Here is an 18,485-nt window from a genome sequence, read left to right as displayed (position 1 = left end):
TATGTTCCTCGGGGTTACTAAGGAAATCTGAGAACAAGGTGAGACTTAGCTATTTTATTCCATCCTCGGAGCCTGCAAAGCACAGCAGGTCCTTTGCAAGATAGTCAAACCACTTTGATATCTTTTCAGAAAGGATGTGGAATGCAGACTAGAACACCACAATATGAGAGCTCAGTGGAATCCCAAAGATTCTATACCCCAGTATTTTTACTTGCAGGTGATATAAAGGTAAGTCCAACAAAGCTTAAGTTACTTCCTTATATCATGTAGACATTGAATGATGAAGATGGCCCCTAACCTATGCCTCTGATTTTATATCAGTTTTTATACTAGACATTATCTTTAATCACAGTCCTAGAACTGATTTTAAATAGTGCCTAAAGAAAATCAGGATGCTTTGAAATGGGACTTCAAAATATTGCTTTTGAACTTTGGGGAAGAAATAGGATTCTTTTGGTGCTCAGTAAAATAGTGTATAGTCATGGAACAACTCCGCCAGAACTAAAATTCGTACTTAGTTTCTTACCAGGCTCAACGTGCCATGTTAATGCCACTAGGAATTTAATATTAAAATGTATTTGAATCCAAGTAATTTTCTGTTAGCCTGGCTATCTTGTAAAGAAGTATTTTAGATTCTTGATTCAGTCACCTCTTTAACATGGATTGCCTACAGCTAGTGAAAAACTGGTTTAATTTCTTTCTCTAAAGGTCATGTAAACATGTATGCTTAGTGAATTAGATGCAAATTCAATTCCCTGAGCTCAATGCTTCCTAGTTAAGTTCCTTTCCTATTCTTCACATGTTAGCTCACATCTGACAGCAGAATATTGACTTTTGAGCTATGGTAAAAGTCACAATAAAACAAAAACATTTGACATCTGCTCTGTAAAACAGACTTATACGGAATTGGGCAAACCAAAGTGTTCTTTATTAAAATGTTTTTCAGTACCATTATTTTATCTTCCTTTATGAGGCATTTGCATGACATTTCCTTTTTTGGTTCTGCTTTTAGAAGAACAAATCTAATTCACCACTCGATATTGAATTAAATAAGGCAGGTTTAGATACAACACAGGGATTAAAAATTATGATATTGTAGAATATTTAATAAAATGCACAAATAATCATGCTATATAGTCAAAGAAGGATTTGCAAAACACTTTGCACATTCTGATTCCATTTTTATTCATAGATTTAGAATGAATACAGGTCAAATATTAATAATGGTTATCTTCGGGTGATGAGAGGCTGAAGATTTTTTTTCTTCATGAATTTCTCTATTTTTCTAAATGCACTGAAGTGAATATGTGTTATTCTTTGCTCATAGAAAACAGATTATTAAAAAATAAGGCTTGTCTATCCTTAACATTATTGGAAATCTATTATAAACAAATTTATAAATAGATTTATTTATAAATTTATAAATAAATAGTCTCAGCACTATACTATAAAACCAATTTTGTTTCATTTAAAAGCAGAACAATACTATCTATGAATTAAATGGAAGGAATAGCAATTAATGTGTTTTCCAACATCATGACAATTTTGAAACCAAAGTACTATTATAAGGTACATTTTAATTGATATAGTATTTGTTCACTCTATTTTTGAGCAAAATGTACACAATAAAATGATCTTGATTATTTTTTCATTAAAGGAAAATGAATCTTATTTAAAAAAAAACAAAACTTAAGCCTTAAGGGTTTTTTAAAATTCAAATACAGCACTAGGATAATGTAAAGAAGAAAAATTTAAAGCATTTGAAATATCATCACTCTTTAAAATCAACAGTTTTAATCTTCTCTGTCATGAACAACTTTATCCATATGACATTTTCTGCCTTTTAGATTATTTTCTAGGGACTAAATTCCAGAAATACTAGGTTAAAGAATATGAACATATTTATGGCTTTTGAAACATAAAATAACATTTTTTCCCTGAAAAAGTTTTTCAATTTAAACTGTCAATAGCCAAGAATGAATGCATACTACTTTGCAAACATCTGCATTCACATAAGGTGATTACTTTAAAATTTTACTTATTTAATAATATTAAAGGGTAGCTTGTTATTTTTTCAGTTTACATTCTTTTAATAACTCGTGAGTTTGAGCATTTTCCCCATATGTTTGTTTACTGATTATCAACTGTCTCTTCATTTTTTTTTACTGTATTAGTGTCTTGATGTTTTCTTATGAATTTTTATGAATTTGTACAGATGAATTAACCCTGTCCTACAAATACTTTCTTGATGAACTTTAATTTTATACATATTTTTCTATAATATACAATTTTAAACTTCTTACAATTGAATATGCTAATATTATTCTTTATTAGATTCTAAAGCTTTTCTGTGCTTCCACAGAACCATTGAACGTACTTCTTAGATTGACCAGTGTAAACATAGATACGGTGTGGTCTTGTCCTATACCATTCTTAAAGTGTATCTATGATTCTACTTCATCCCTCAAAATGTAGATTCAAGTCCACGATATGCTCAAGAATGACATAGGTTTTGCTAATGATTTCATGGGGAGAAAAATAACGATATTACAGCACACGTAAGCTTTCATGTGGCAAAACTTAATAAGTATTTTTAATAGATATTCCTGTTCTTCCCTCAATTCCTTTTGTGTATGTCAAAAACCTCTTCCTTCTCTCCTTTTTATTCTTTTTCAGAGTGTCTGAAATCCTTTCTATTTTCGGAAACAATTCAGTGCTTGCTCCAATTTTGTGTATCTGCTCTGGCTTAGGACGACAAAAGCTCTACATGTAACTGAACATGATTCCTTAAAACTCAGTAAATAACTATTCTTGCTCAATCTTGCTCTTAGGGCCTTACCTCTTACCCCATGCAGTTCATCAACAAAAAAATGGTCATTTCTTAGGAGCAAATTCAACTGCTAAGAAAAACACAGTTTTTTCCCTGACTCTTACATTGTTATTTTCATTATAGTATCATTATTAAAATTCAATCCTTTGTTCCCACAGTAATTTATTTTGTATAATTTACAGAGCGAAATTAATTGTCTTTCAAAATGCTAACTAGTTTAAAAGCATTCATTTAATACATATTAATTGGTTAATTAATTCATACTTATTGACTAGCTGGGCAAGGCCCTGGAGGTCTCTGCTTTTAGAAAACTCAGAGAAGGAAAGAGACATAGAAATAACTTGGTATATGAAAATATGGCCAGTACTCTCTAATAGACATAAATACAAAATGTTATAGGAAACACTGAGGTTATTTAGCAGAAACTGGAAGATATGGGAAGGTTTTATAAGGTGACAAACTGAAAGGCAAGTAGAAATGGGGCAAGAAGAGAAAGTGAGGAGAGACTTCAAGCGGGAGGGAAAGCATGTGAGAATAGAGAGTGAACAACACATGGATTCTCCATGAGCCCACTTGTCCCTTCAAGAAAGCAAAAAAATCTCTGCACACATCAAGAAGAAGGCAGCCAACTTGAAGTATCTTCACAGCTAGGGTTTGGCCCTCCTGGAACAGTAGGCAGGGGTCATGATCTTCTGTAGTAATGCTTGGTTAATAAAATAGTACTAAAATCTGACCTGACTATGATCATGGTGATGCCGGTGGCATGAAGTTGGTCTCGCTCTTACCCCAAAGCAAAACCAACAAAGCAGAATCATTGGCAAGAGATTTCTCCAAGAACAATGAGGTTTAGACAAATCAATATAATGTCAAAAGCTTTGATAACAAGGATAAAGAGTAGATTTTTAATAGTTTGATTGTAGGTCCCTACTGTCTGATTTTCAATTGAAAAACGTAAATAACTGAAACATCACTGGGAATCAAATATTGAAGAATATATTATGATGTGTTTCCCTAAATAACATAACATTCATCAATTGGAGATATAGAAATTATGGAATATTCTATGCTCAGAATAGAAAGAAGCTGAAAAATATGCTTTGTGTCCTGAAGTATTCACAGAGGCTCACAAGGTATTTTTTAGAACACATTTTTCTTTTCCCTAGCAGGCGCACACACAACCTAAATTTTATTTGGACATTGGCATAGCAAGTAATAAATTATTTTTTGTTTGCAGAAGTACATATATAGCTCTGTATTTGTGATTATTTGGTGAGTTTACGAAAGTAACTATATAGAATTCAAAAGTCATACCATTTGTAAAATTGTTCAGGCCTATTCATAAAGACTTATTTCCCTGGACTATCTTTAAAAACATATGTGTATGACTGTGTCTTTTCTCATACTTCACTTTTCTTATATATTGTGACACAGTAAGGCAATAAAAGAACCAAAGCAAAATGGTCTATCTACAAGGAGAAAAAAGTGTACAACGAAAAAATAATTTCTGTTCATTCTTTTCTACAACAAGCAATTGTTTTTTCATGCTATTTTTAGTAGGTGTTTCTTTTTCCGTTCTCTCTTTTTCATTTAAACTCAGAGTGGTTGAGGAATAATACAGCATGAATGGAAGACAAATATAGCTAGTTTACAAAAAGTAAAAATCATTTGTCTGGTGAGTTCGAAGGTAACGGTCATCATATTGTCCACCGATTCATTATGTAGAATCATTGCTGTAGGTGGAGGGAAAGCAGGTCAAGCAGAGACATGGGGAAGATCTCAAATACAATTTTGAAACTTGTCTGGAAGTGCAGTACATTTTGTGCAACCAAATACAAAGCAATTCACACATATATAAATCCATTGAAAGCGCAGCAGGTCCAGAAGGCACCAGTTACTAGTGATGTCTAGACATGAAGAAACTATGACCTCAGTTACAGCAACCCCATATTTACTTTTCCTTTCGGAAGAGCAGGGTTCCTCATGATCTCAGTGTGCATGGCAGGTGGGAGAGGGGCAAAAAGCAAATTTCCAACCCAGTGGCCATCTTCAAACACAGTGAGGGCCTGGACATTCTAGAATTGAGGAAAATTTGCATGAGGATAGCTACGTAGACTACATGTAAAAATATTTCTGTTGGAAAAGCCATCTTTCTTATATTCATTGGGAGGAAAAGGTGCATATAAAAGTCAATTTGCTCCTTCACCAATTAATGAACCAATGAACGTTCTATATCATGGCGGGGTGGGGGTCATCTTAAAATTACATTTTGTATTAGTGCTGTGGATGCTAACTTGATTCTCTCTCATTTAGCCTCTGAATTGTCTGCATCAGAGTTTAGTGTTCTCAGAAGATCAGGGCATTTTATTATTTTTAAAATTTTTTCTTAAAATTGAAGTATAGTCAATTTACAATGTTGTCTTAATTTCTGGTGTACATCATAGTGATTCTGTTATACATATATATATATATTCTTTTTCATATTCTTTTTCATTATAGGCCATTACAAGGTATTGAATATAGTTCCCTGTGCTATATAGTAGGACCTTGTTGTTTATCTGTTTTATACATAGTAGTTAGTATCTACAAATCCTGGACTCTCAATTTATCCCTCCCCACCTCCAGGGCATTTTACATTTGACCTAAATTTGACAGTTTTTGGTGCCATCCAAACAAGCAGTTAATCATTTTGATTAAGAAGTCAGTGAATTACCTCCCCCCTCCCTGTTTATTTTTGACATTAAAATTAGGATCCCGGGAATATACAGGTTCTGTATAGACTTGAATGATCTCAAGCAGAAGTACAAGCTTTGTAAAACTCCATTTTAAAGTGTCTTAGCATCTTAGGACCACCTGACATGTGCCACTTGCTTGCACAGACACCACATTGTGCATTTCCTTTCTAGTCGTGGCATCTGCCACCACTGGCTCTGTCACGCCAGCCTCCTCTGGCTGAAGCCTGGGGCATTTCATGCCAGGACCTGAATCGTTTAATAACAAGGGGCAACCTTCAAATTTTTCTGCATCTCATGAGACTTGCATAACTCTTTAAGCAAGAAACACACACCCCCGTAGTGGTACCTAAGAAACATTTGAAAAAGTATAATTAAAAAAAAGAATTACAAAAACAAAAGTAGGCCCTCCCAACTAACCAATCACGCAACCAAATAAAAAAACAACATCAGGTCTTGAGGAGTTACCAGCAAGGTGATTCTTTATTTTGTTTCACACAAACATCATGCAAATAAGGGAGAATGCAGAAAAATGAGTATTATCCTCACATAAGAGCAAAAAAGGCAACTGAGATGGGATTGTGAGGTCCAGTGGTCAAGGAGGAAGATGATAGGGGCCTCGGGCCATGTCGAAGAGGGAAATGGAGAGGAAGAAAACTGGGGAGCTCCAAGGGGTAGCTGTTTTCTCTGAACATCAACCTATTATATTTGCATGTACTTGAGCCAAGTGTTTTTAATGATGGCGGCCATACGACAAAATAACGTTGGGGATGGCTCGAGTCTGTTTTATTTTTTGTCCATAATCTCCAAGGCCATCCTTGAATGAAAGGAGTGATGGCTCAACACTTCCCTCTGCATGATCAGAGCTATGATATCTGGGGTTGGAGTTTGGAAAGCAAGTGTGAACAGAAGGGGAAAGTATTATTACGGGGTTGCGGGGGGTGAAGGGGCTGTCCTCTGTGGATTTGTAGTCAGAGACTTCAGGAAGTATTATTGCCCCCTTGTCTTTTCTCACAACTGATGTGGCCCATTGGGAAACTGTAATTTTCCCCCAGCCAAGCTTATGTCAAAGGAAAATAAAAAATGAGGAGGTATGTCCAAAGTCACATAACTCAGGAAGAATACAGGGATGCAACGCTGGATATCTTCTCGTTTATCAGGTGAGGGCACCAATCAGACCACGACTGGCAGTCAAACCACCCGGCTGCAGCCTTGTTACACGGTGGAGAGAAGAATTGCCGATTCCCCCGGCCCGCCGAGACGGCACTGCATCACGCTGCGGTGGGAGATTTGCTGTTTACTAGACGAATCTGCAGGGGTTTCCACTGACTGTCCATTCCTCCAGAGAACAAATCTGGTGTCTTTGTTCCACCCCTCGCCTCAAACATTATTTCTGATTTGACTAAGGGATATTTGAGTAATCTGAAACATTTCTTTTCCCTTCTTCTTAGAGCTGGTATTATTTTGTTTTTCTTAGATTTAGGATAAATAAAGACTTGATTTTACAAAGAGGTTTCAATCCACCTTGTGCCACAGATAAAAATACTCATGTTATGTCTTAACAAATTCTAAGACTCACAGGGGTTAAGAGCACAGCCTTGAGGTCGGATAAATCATGGTTGAAATCTCAAGTCTCCCTTTTTTAGGCAATTAACTTTACCTAAGAGAACCTTAGGTTTCTCTTTTGTAAAATAGATGTTGATGTATGTAAAAGCATTTAACACACGGCCTTGGATATTATATTTAAAAACATTTTGCATATTTATTTATCCCTGTAGGAATTCTGTGTGACTAGAATGATGCTGATGTTTTAAAATTATGTGCTGAGAGACGGCTAAGGCAGGATGATTAGGGGTTGATGGTAAGTTGGGGAGTGTGGGACCTGCCTGGTGAAGGCAGCTTCTATTTAGTATGTGGCAGTTATTACATGCAGAAATATAGGCCTAGTGCTGCCAGACTTATTTAATAAGTATTTATTGAGTGTGTACTATATTTACATTTTAGACATTGAACAAAAGAGAGAAACGTAGACAATGAACCAACCCAATGAAATCTATGCCCACCTGGAGTTTTCATAAATAAGGAAATTAAGTACCAGACTAAAGGTCATGAGCACTATGGAGAGAAACAAAACAGAGAAGGGTGATAGGGAGTGTATGGGGTGCAATTTTTGAGGGAGAAGTTCAGAGAGGACTACAAATAAGGGCGTTTGTGAAGTTAGACTTGTGAGTTAGACTCAAAGGAGGTGAGGGCGAGGGCATTACAAGTATCTGCACCTGGAGGGCCCACGTTTCCAATTTTAAAATGAAAAGAGAAGTCTGGATTTTCATGTGAAATCTTCTAACTAAAAATTAACTTACATAGTAGATGGGCCAAATAAACCAAACATGCCCGTCGACCGCGTTTATACGTCAGATATCCAATCAGTGATTTCTGTAACATGAAACCTGCCATCCCTCTATTATTCACTTTCTATGCAAAAATGTCAGCTCTGCATTTTGTGGCCACTTTAACCCCCACAACCCACTCCCCCTCCTCCCTTCACTTCTTCCTCTTTGCTGCTGGAAGGGAGATACAGCAGATTCTTGTGCCGTTTTGCTAGAACCCTCATGGTGCCTGTTTCTCATTTCATATCCAGGTGATGGTCCTGTGTCTGTTATAATTTACATGCAGATTCTCAGTACTAGGACTTGGGCAATACTTTGTAGGAGATAAAAATTGGGGTATATGCTGTTTACTGCCTCCTGGGTTTTATTCCTCTGGAATTATTATAGGTATAATTTGCCTTGGTTATTTACACAGTAAACTCTACTGATTATTTTCGTTATCACTCAATATTATCTAGTCGGAGCGATTTGGCAAAAAGGGACAAGCAGTATGCCTCTAGCTTGCTTGCTGGGTTGTGGTTTTCTTTCATTTCGTTGTTACTAAATGTCCTGATGGATCCAATTATCCTGATGCCATCAGCTCCCTATATTATGGGTTTTGTTTATTGTTCTGAGGCCTTTATGTTATATCAGCAGATTGTATCCAAACTTGACTGGCATATTATTGTCTCTGAATCAGTTGGGTAGTTATGCCTTGAAAATTTATACCACTTAAAAAAAGAAAAGGAGTCCATATGGTTTTTTCTAGCTCCACTAGCTTTAATTGGATCAAAAATGGAAATGTTTATCATCCTCATCTCAGAGGATGATTGATGGCACTCATGTTAATACAGGTTATATTCCATTACAGCAATTCTCCTGCCAAAATGAATCTCTGTGTAAGAAAAATTATTTTCAGGCCCCAGCATACAAGTATACTTTCAAGTAATATTTAATTTATTCATTCATCAAGGAAGGGCCCAAGAAAGGTTTGACATTTGAGCAGAGCCTTGGAAGATTAGAGGACTGATAAAATGTGGAATGGATGGGAGAAAGGATGTTGTAGGCTGAAAGGACATTTTGAGAAACACGTTAAATACCAAAAAATCTCTTACAACATTATAAGATTCATCAAAATCTCCTCTGAGATGCCATCCACAAAACTTTCATACTCGCTGCTTCAAGAAAGAATTGATTAGCCCCCGCCCCCAACTCAGAGCTTCCTATCTCACTTACAGTACTTAGAGTCTCTTATAATTGATCATATGCTTGTCTCTATACTAACGGATGCATTACCTGAGGGCAAAATCCTTATAGTCCTCTCAATTCAAGAATGAGAGCGATATTGTAATTTATTTTATTGAATGCCTACTCTAAGCCAGGAATTACACTAAGCAGTTTACACACATTTATATCCCATCATCGTTGCTGTGTTTTGCTGTGTATGATGGATACCGTCACTTTCACAATTTTACAAAGGAGGCAAATGAGTACTAATGGGGTGGAGACACTTGCCCTGAGTTCCCTTACTCAGTGGCAGAGCTAGGATGCAATGTCAGCGCCTTGTAATGACTCCAAAGCACATCATCTCACCCACCAGGATGCCTTGCTTCCTTTGCTCTAGCTCGGTGCCCCAGTTCACGCTCAATGCTCAAGAACTGTCTGTTGATTAAAGAAAGGAATGCACGATGAAGAGTGTTTCAAGTATATGATAGAGAGAAGTATGAAAAAACCTGCTTGACTTCCATGTGGTTAAAAAAAATCTGTCTCTGCATCAGAGAAGAACCTTCATAGTGTTGGCAAAATAAACAACCTCTTGGAGTTTTCAAAACGGGATTTGCCCTGCATGTGTTTCAAGTCGAAAGTCCTCGGGGCATCTCTGCAAACGTGCATCCGCCCAGACTTGAAAGGCAAGTCCCTCCAATCCTTCTAATGATGATAGGACCTAGACCTACTACAGAGGCACCACATCCAGCTTCCTAAACAATTTCATCAGCATCGTCCCTGCGCCTCATTTAATCTTCAACAGTAGGAAGAAGCCCTGACAACCAGTTTCTGGAACCCAGCCCAACGCCCAACAGTGCTTGCTTCAACAGGTTGCCCTGATTTGCGCCACGTGCTCAGGATGGATGACGGCAGCGTTCGCCAGCACTGCTGTGGGGGCAGCTGGGGCAGGGTGGGCAGAAGGAACATGTGAACCGACAAGTTGGGGCCAGACAAAGGTGAGTAGGACACAGCTAGGAAAACACAGCACCACCAGTAGCAGCAATGGCAGCAGAGTAATCTCTTGTTGGGTTTTACTATCAAGAGGGCTTGGCTGAACTTCCCGAGGCAGAGGAGGGATTTCAGAGGTGGAACCAGAACACAGGAGGTCACAGTGACCTGCTTTGTGAGGACAGTCTGAAGATGTTTCTCCACAGCCTAGAACGGAGACATCAGCCCTGCTCAGCAACTTTGAAACCCTCACCCAGCCAACCTAATATGTTTGGGTGCTCACTGCTGCTCAGTGGGTGAGTGCATGCAACACCTTTTGTAACACAATCAACACAATCATCCGGAAGGGAAAAATGAGTTACTCACACTTCCTAAATGTGTAACTTACCCATCAAAACTAACACAATGATCAGCAAAGTTTGCCAGAACAAGCAATTCAGTGGTTTTTGCCTGATTCCTCTTCCATTTAAATATCTTCTTCCCTCATTGCATGTTCTCTGCTATTGACAATATCCAGTATGTTGTCAAAGCACTGGCTGTTTTATAACAGATCTTTACACACCAAGTTCCCTTGAATCAGAATTCCCCTGAATCAGAATTTCCCTGAAACTTATTCTAATGGAATTATATTATGCACTCAACTTATTCCAATGTATATAATACAATTTAAAATGCATCCATTTTCCTACAAGTCAACAACAAAAACAGGTTGATTAAAAAATGGGAGAAAGGCTTGTAGAGACACATCTCCAGAGAAGATATACAAATGACCACTTAGCCCATGAAAAGATCCCAGTGTCACTAATCATTAGGGAAATGCAAATTGACCACAATAACATACCACTTCACAGCCATTAGGATGGCTATTATAAAAACAAAAGAAAACAAAACCAGAAAATAACCAGTGTTGATGAAGATGTGGAGAAATTGGAACTCTTGTTCCATACTGATAGGAATGTTGCAGCTATGGAAAACAGAATGGTATTTTTTATTTTTTTTTAACAACTTAAAAGTGGGATTACTATATGATCCAGCAATTACATGTATATACTCAAAAAATTGAAAACAGGGACTCAAACAGGTATTTGTATACCCAGATTTATAACAGCATAATTCATAACAGCTAAATTAAAGAAGCAACCCAAGAGTCCATCAACAAATGAATGGATAAACAAAATGTTTAAATGGATGAGTATACGACAGGATATTATTTAGCCTTGTAAAAGAAAGAAATTCTGATATCTGCTACAACATCATTGAATCTTAAGGACATTAAAAAGACAAATACTATATGATCCCACTTACAAGAGCCACTGAGGATAATTGAAGACACTGAGACAGAAAGTTGAATGTGGCTGCCAGGAGTTGGGGAGATGGGAGTTATTGTTTAAAGGGTACATAGTTCCAGTTTTGGAAGATGAACAGAATTCTGGAGATGGATGGTGGTGATGGTTGCACAAAAATGTGAATGCACTTAATGCCAATGAACTATACATTTAAAAATGAGTAAAATGGTAAATGGTAAATTTCATGTTATATCTACTTTACCGCAATTATAAAAATGCATTCACCATTAAAAACTGCTTCACTGTGTACATTACATATGTACACATATTCTATGAGGTTGTTTATATAAGTGATACACATTTTATTATACTTCATGGGTAGCAAAAGGTTTTAACTGGCAATTTTTCTATATGTAATTGTTGATTTTTACAAGCTGAATTTCTAACCTAACTACTGTATAGGCTGCAAGTGTACTGAATATGCATCTCAAATTTTGAAACAATTGGTTATGGCAGAAGGGTGAAACAAGGTAGTGTAGATATATGTTATGGACTAAAATATAGGGCATGCTGTGACAGATAATTATCCAAGTCCCCAAAAGTTTTCTCTGAATTCATTAGGTCACTAAGCATCCAAATCTCAAATGACATCTCCATTTCAATTCTGATTGAGTAGCCACGGATAACTGGGTGACTTTTGTTCGCAAAAATCATCGGTCAAGGCTTGAGCCAGGGACTTTGATTTCCTGGGAGAAAGTTACAAGCTAAAGTAGACTTATATGAGTTCATATTGCCTTATGAATTTTTGCTGACAAAACACATCAAAATAGACTGCACATACAAATTTTTGGTGAGCATTATAACCAGCAGTTTAAAAGGAAAATGCATGAAAGCCATAATAAATTGGAAAATTCAGCTTTATTACTTTCAAAAATGATGTCAATCATCTAATCATCTGTCAGTTTAGCCATCCCTTTGTAACATGTTGTTGAAAAGCCTACCATTGTCTGCAGTCTCATTCCTAAAGCACCCACACATTTTTCTCTTTTCAACATAAGGAATTCATTTTCTACTCATAGTACCTTTTGCTGCAATCACATTCAATTCTGTGGGTCTTGGTGACAAAGTAGCCCTGAGAGCTATTACTGGAAATAGAAATAGGAAACAGTGGGATCTCTGAGCCTGTTAACTTCCTTATTTCAGAATCTTAATGGGAGAGTGCAGAAGGGTCACTGGGGAAGAAAAGACATGTTTTGAAATGGCTGAAACTTCTTCTCAAGCAGAACATCTAGCTTGCAGCCACATGAAAGGGCATAATCCTTCTTTCCAGGCAAAGATGGTAGAACTCAGTCACACAAAGCCTTGTTTCTGGCCCCTTTTAGAGTCAATTAAATTCATCTCCCCTGACAATCTAGAACCAGAAGAAACCCTCCTGTGTTTAATGTACTGTCCAAAGAAGCAAGGAATGGACACCTTGTGTGTCTTTACAGACAATGTGGCCATTTGACACAGGAAACCTCAAGGGCACAGCAGGAACCCCATCACCAAAAGAGGAAGGGCTGGTGCTGTCAGTCTTCTCAGATCCTGCGTAGACATTCCTGGTGGTGAATATGACCTGGTGCTAACCTGAGGCTTCGTTATGTGATTGCTATCTCTCCTAGTCTATGAAAGGTAACCCTGGCAGCACATTGGAATGATGCTTGATTCTGTACTTAGAACTGAGATTTCAGTTGATAATATTGTCAGAAAATCTGGAAACCATGCTTCCTGACCTACCTGAAAACTTGATTTTTTTTTTTTTTTTTTTGTTGCCAACAGGGGAGTACAGCAAGGGATAACCTTTCCTTTAAAAGTACCAGCGTTTCAGTATGTTTAAAGAGAGAAAGGGAAAGGAAAATAATCACATCTATCTCAAGGTTATCCATCTCATAATTTTACAATTATTCATTTTAATATTCTTAAACCTTTCCAAATCCTCTACATGAGATCTGTTTTATGGGAATAAATGTGAAGGCTTCTCTCCCTCAGGCACTCGTTCAAGCGCCCCCGTGATTCCTACCCCTACATAACTCATCGCAAAATATCTACTATCGTTTGGAGGCATTGTGGCTGTAACTCTTCGAAGACAGAGAGATTGTCCTGTTCAAGCTTGATCTTCTCAAGTTTTTCATGTGGCTTTGCCAAGGTGGGCACTCATTCATCACTTCTTGAACTTGAACCTTATTGCAGTATTCTTTATTGATCTCAGAAGCCATCATTGTAGTGGATTTCTCAGAGAAAGCTGCTTGATTCATAACAGTATTATAATGAGGATTTCCAAGAATGGGTGTTGTTGCTTTTTTTAAGTAACTTAAATCTTAAGAACTTTAATTCCTGGCCTTACATGTATCAACTTCAATAGCCATGTCATTATTTTCATTCCATAGGTGCAGACCATGTTTATTGGTTCATACAAGGTCTGGAAATGTTACAGCTAGGAACATGGCCCAGCTTTCATGATGCCCACACTTCTGATTTATGATACTTTTTAATATTTTTAAAGTTTTATTTTCTCATTCTGGGGAAGAATTAATTTGGTGATAGCCTGTGATTCACAATACTGGACAAGACTCTACGTAGCCATGTGGAGAGAAAGTTCCCGTAATTCTAGGCAGTGAGTCAGATTCCAGTAGGTCTCTAAGGCTTTCTCTCCCTACTGCTGAAGTGTAGACAGGATGATTAACTTGGCAATTACTCAAGGCCGGGGCTGTGTGAGAAGTGGGAAAAGGAGTGCCTGGCTCCTATGTTCAACACAGCTTAAAATCTTGCTGGTGAGATCAAAAGAGCAGATAGGAAACAAGAAGATACTGAGAGTTAAAACACGAGGCACTAGCTGTTTTAGCGAGGCAAGCCTCATGGAAGAAGTGAGGTCTAATTAGGCTCGAAAGAAGACTGCACTTTGAAAATACAAAAGCAGACTCACTGCAGGATAAGTGTGTGAGAACGAGAAAGAACCTGGCCTGAGTGTGGGACAAGAGGGATACTGATTTGACTAAAGAGGTAGAGAGGTCAGGAAGTGTCCGCGAGTGGATTTGCATATGGCAGCTCAACACTTTATCCTTCTTTTCATCCTTAGCACCCTGAGTAGTGCCTAGTACACCGTCTGCCCTCAGATATGGTTTATGGAGTTCAAATGAATCACTTTAGACAAGGTTTTTCAAAAACCAAGCAGAGGAGTTCAGCTACAATATGACGAATTAATGAAGTTTTCTTGATCACGACAATGTTCTGGTTTAAGTGATGGTGCTTTGGGAGACTGCGTGATGGGGCAGGGGCACATCAGCTTTGGATTCAGATGAGCCTGTCTGTTTTTATGATCCTGGGCAAATTGTTAAACTTTTCTGAACTTCATTTTATTTGTTAAAAAACAAACAACCCCCCTCCTCAAAAATGGAGACATAGCACCTATCTTGTAGGGTTCATGTGAGGATTAAATGAAATAATAATGTACCGGGTTCCTACCATGGAGTCTTAAGTTCTAGCTATTTTTACTGGCTGGACAATGGCATTATACACTAGTTGAAAAGGGGAAGAGACAATTAATAGGGAAGTAAAGGCAGCCTGGAACAGGATGCCAGTGGTGTAGCTGCACAAGAGAGACCCAAAGGAAATAAAACCACAGGATTCAGAAAAAAAAAAAAAAATCACGTTTGGTGCATAAAGCATCTAAGATACCAATATTTTGAATTCTGATGACAATGAGGATGGTTTGTAAGACTGATTAAAAAGTAGGATTACTGAGAATATCTGACTTTTAGAAAATACCTTTCTACCTTTAAACATAATCACATTCGACAACTACTTTCCCAATTGCAGAATCAATTCAGAGGGCTCTGACTTGATCAGCAAAATCTTTATGGGGTTTTCTTAGAAATGAAGGAACCATATTTTCCCATGTGTAGTATATATATATACATATATATATACACATACATACATACACACACATATACACACACATACACTATATATCATTATCTTGTATATATTATAAATACTATATATTAGTTTATATATATTATATATACTATATATATTTATTTATGTTGATTTTCTGTTCCAGAAAATAAGTAAAGAAGTAAACATAAGCAAAGAAGTGATATTCTTAGTAAAAGCACACTTTGAAAGGTCAGCTCTTTATTCCAACTTCACGGGTTAATTTATAAATTTAAACTGATACCAAGTTTTCTAGTGAATTTGAATGCTCTTCTAAGAGCATTGGTTTATTTTGGCAAATAATTACATGGAGGAGTTCATTGTAAGACCCAACACAGCCCACTACACAGATATATAAAAAGAAGTATACTTGAAAAAAAATTTGAATATGAATTTATCTTAGGAACTAATGCTTGCTTAGACTGGTGCTGATAAAGGAAAGAAACATGTGTGTGTCGCATTAGAGGAATAGCAGGCGGGTGGCCAAAAAAGTGGAGACGTCTTTGCCTGAAGCCATTTTAAGTAAGATACGTCCCACCTTCACTTCCCCAAACAGGAAGAGAAACAGATAAAGTTGAGTCATTATGTTCATTCTGCTAACAAAATGATACATTTCATTAGACAAGAAGCTCATATTAGAAGTTTATTTTTCCTGAAAAACTATTTTAGCTTTTGGCTTTACCTAGGGGTCATGAGGGATGAGATATTTGTCCTGAGTCATACAAGACTCAAAGGAAACAGAACTGGTCTTTGTTGCCAAAAAAAAAAAAAAAAAAAAAAAAAGTCAAAGATAAATGATCAATGAGGCTGAAGAGTAATCTAAGCAAAAGAGTGTGGAGCCCACGTGATTCCTGCACAGCCATCCGTGAGTACTTCCTGAGCAGAATTGTTTTCTTTATCTGTCTGATAATAAATGTTTCCGACACAAAAACCATGTGTCTGTCTTCACCTCGTGGATAAATCTGCTTTGAACAATGGATATGAGGAATTAGGACCATCGTACAAACTTTATCCCAAGACGTGTTCCTATCACAAAGGAAGGAAAGAGATTTGACCCTGCCACTCTCTTATTTAAAATCCTTCAATAGACCCCAGAGCATTGAGGATAAACTCCAAATACTGGAGTATGCAAGAATAGACTTGATTCCTGTCTACTGCTTAGGAGCCCACATTTTCCTCAGCAAGTAGCAAATAAATAACTTGAGGTTTTCTGATTTTCCCTCCTGGTCATGTTTGGAAGCCCCTTGCCCTTCTGCGTTCATCCTAGAGCATTCAATGGCAGTGTCACACTATTCAGAAAGTGTTCTTGGACCGCCCCCTTTAAACCCCATCTGAATGAATGCTTTCATAGCATCTCTCTCATATCACTCTTCTCTTCTAATCATCTTTTGTTTAATTGCTTTCTCTTCCATGAGTGTGTGAACTTTGTAAGAGCGGGGACTCCGCACCCGTATCCCCAGCAGACAGCATGGTTTGTGGCAGCTGGTGGATACTGGCAAATAAGTGAGGTGAGTGAAATTCGATTAGATTTCAACTACAAATGGTTTAATCCAGATTTCAGGAACAGTTGAGGCCAGTTACAATCCCTAGGTATACCTAAATTTCCCGTAGATCATTACAGCTGTGTAGTTTCTCAGTCTAGCTCCCTATAGTATATAGGAATACATACTATCAAAAAACATCTTTCTCTCTACTTCAAATTCTTCTCCTATGTAAGAGTCATCAAGACACTTGAACTCTAGATATACCAGGAATTTCACATTCTTGGCAAATACTTCAAGGTTCTTTCTTCCCTGAAAGGAACCCTCCTCTGTGAATCTGATAGAAAACTATGGTCCTTTCCTTGTGCTCTGTGCTCAAGGCTATTAGTGAGTGCAGTGTGGCTTTTCTAGAGAAATCTGAGTGATTGGTGGAAATAAAACAAAAATACCACTGGAATGATATCAATCAGACTTACACCAGGAACATAAATTTCTATTCATAGAGCCCTCTCATTTCAACATGCAAATTGGAAAAGCAAAAGGTTTAAAATGGAAATGTTGGTGTGTCCTGCCGCTATGGTTTGTATGCCAGTCCCTAAGGGACAACAGAAATGCAAGTCTCTACTATGTTTTGACCGAGTGACATATAGATGAAGAAGACAGCTTTGATAGAGCAACTTTATTGTTCTTATTAGTGACTTCAGAAAAATATAATCCCCACTTAACTGCAGAGTATATATATTCCCTAAATAAACTATTTTTTAGTTAGAATAAACACTATTCTCTTCCTAAAGAGATTCACCATAACAGTAGCTCATTATATAGATCAATACACACACACACACATAGTATTTATACATGTGTGTTTGTTGTGGCTAAACCTGTATGTGTGTCTGTGTGTCTACAACGAGTTTCCATGACTATAACCCAAGTCTGTTCCCAAGAACACCCAGAACACATTGAGTCATGTTGTCAGGAAGAATTCAACATTCTATAGTCATAGTTTTTCTGTTTGTACAGTCCAACTATATGATAGTGACTGTGGTCTGGAGCTATTATTTGCCTTCTGAAATGATTTTGTCAGCAATCCTAGGGCTTTATATTCCTTCATGCATTTTTTTTTTCTTTTAATAATAAGAAAAATGCTTAGGTGTGGTATTGGAAAGTTACTGCTTGAGTATTCAAAGAGACCACCTTTCATCAAAGTGAAAGGAAAGAGTAACATGGGGTAAATTGCTCTTGTCTCATCCTTCATGTTGCAGCCAGACTGGATGAAATGTCTCTGCTATTGGAGCTTTTTAAAAAAACAAAAATTTGTCACAGAGTGTGTAGAATATGCGAATCAGCTCTCCCATGACCGTCTGTCTCCCCTGCTCCTAACCTAGATATGGACACAGGAACATGTAGACAGAAAGTGCCTCTGATAAAGACGAACCACCCGGAGTCCCGGCTTGCCAACAGAGGAAGAGTTCGGACGAAAGAGCCAAAAAGCAGGCTCCAATATCCAGCCTCTGCCATGTGAGTCTAAGGGAACAGGCTTATTCCTGTCGAGTTAAGGAGTAACTCACAAGGAAGCAGGGGAGTCAGAGAGTCTCAGACAACTC

This window comes from Camelus ferus, chromosome 25 (assembly GCF_009834535.1).
Source record: "Camelus ferus isolate YT-003-E chromosome 25, BCGSAC_Cfer_1.0, whole genome shotgun sequence".
NCBI lineage: Eukaryota > Metazoa > Chordata > Mammalia > Artiodactyla > Camelidae > Camelus > Camelus ferus.
The sequence above is the reverse complement of the archived record's forward strand: the minus strand, read 5'-3'. Positions refer to the sequence as shown.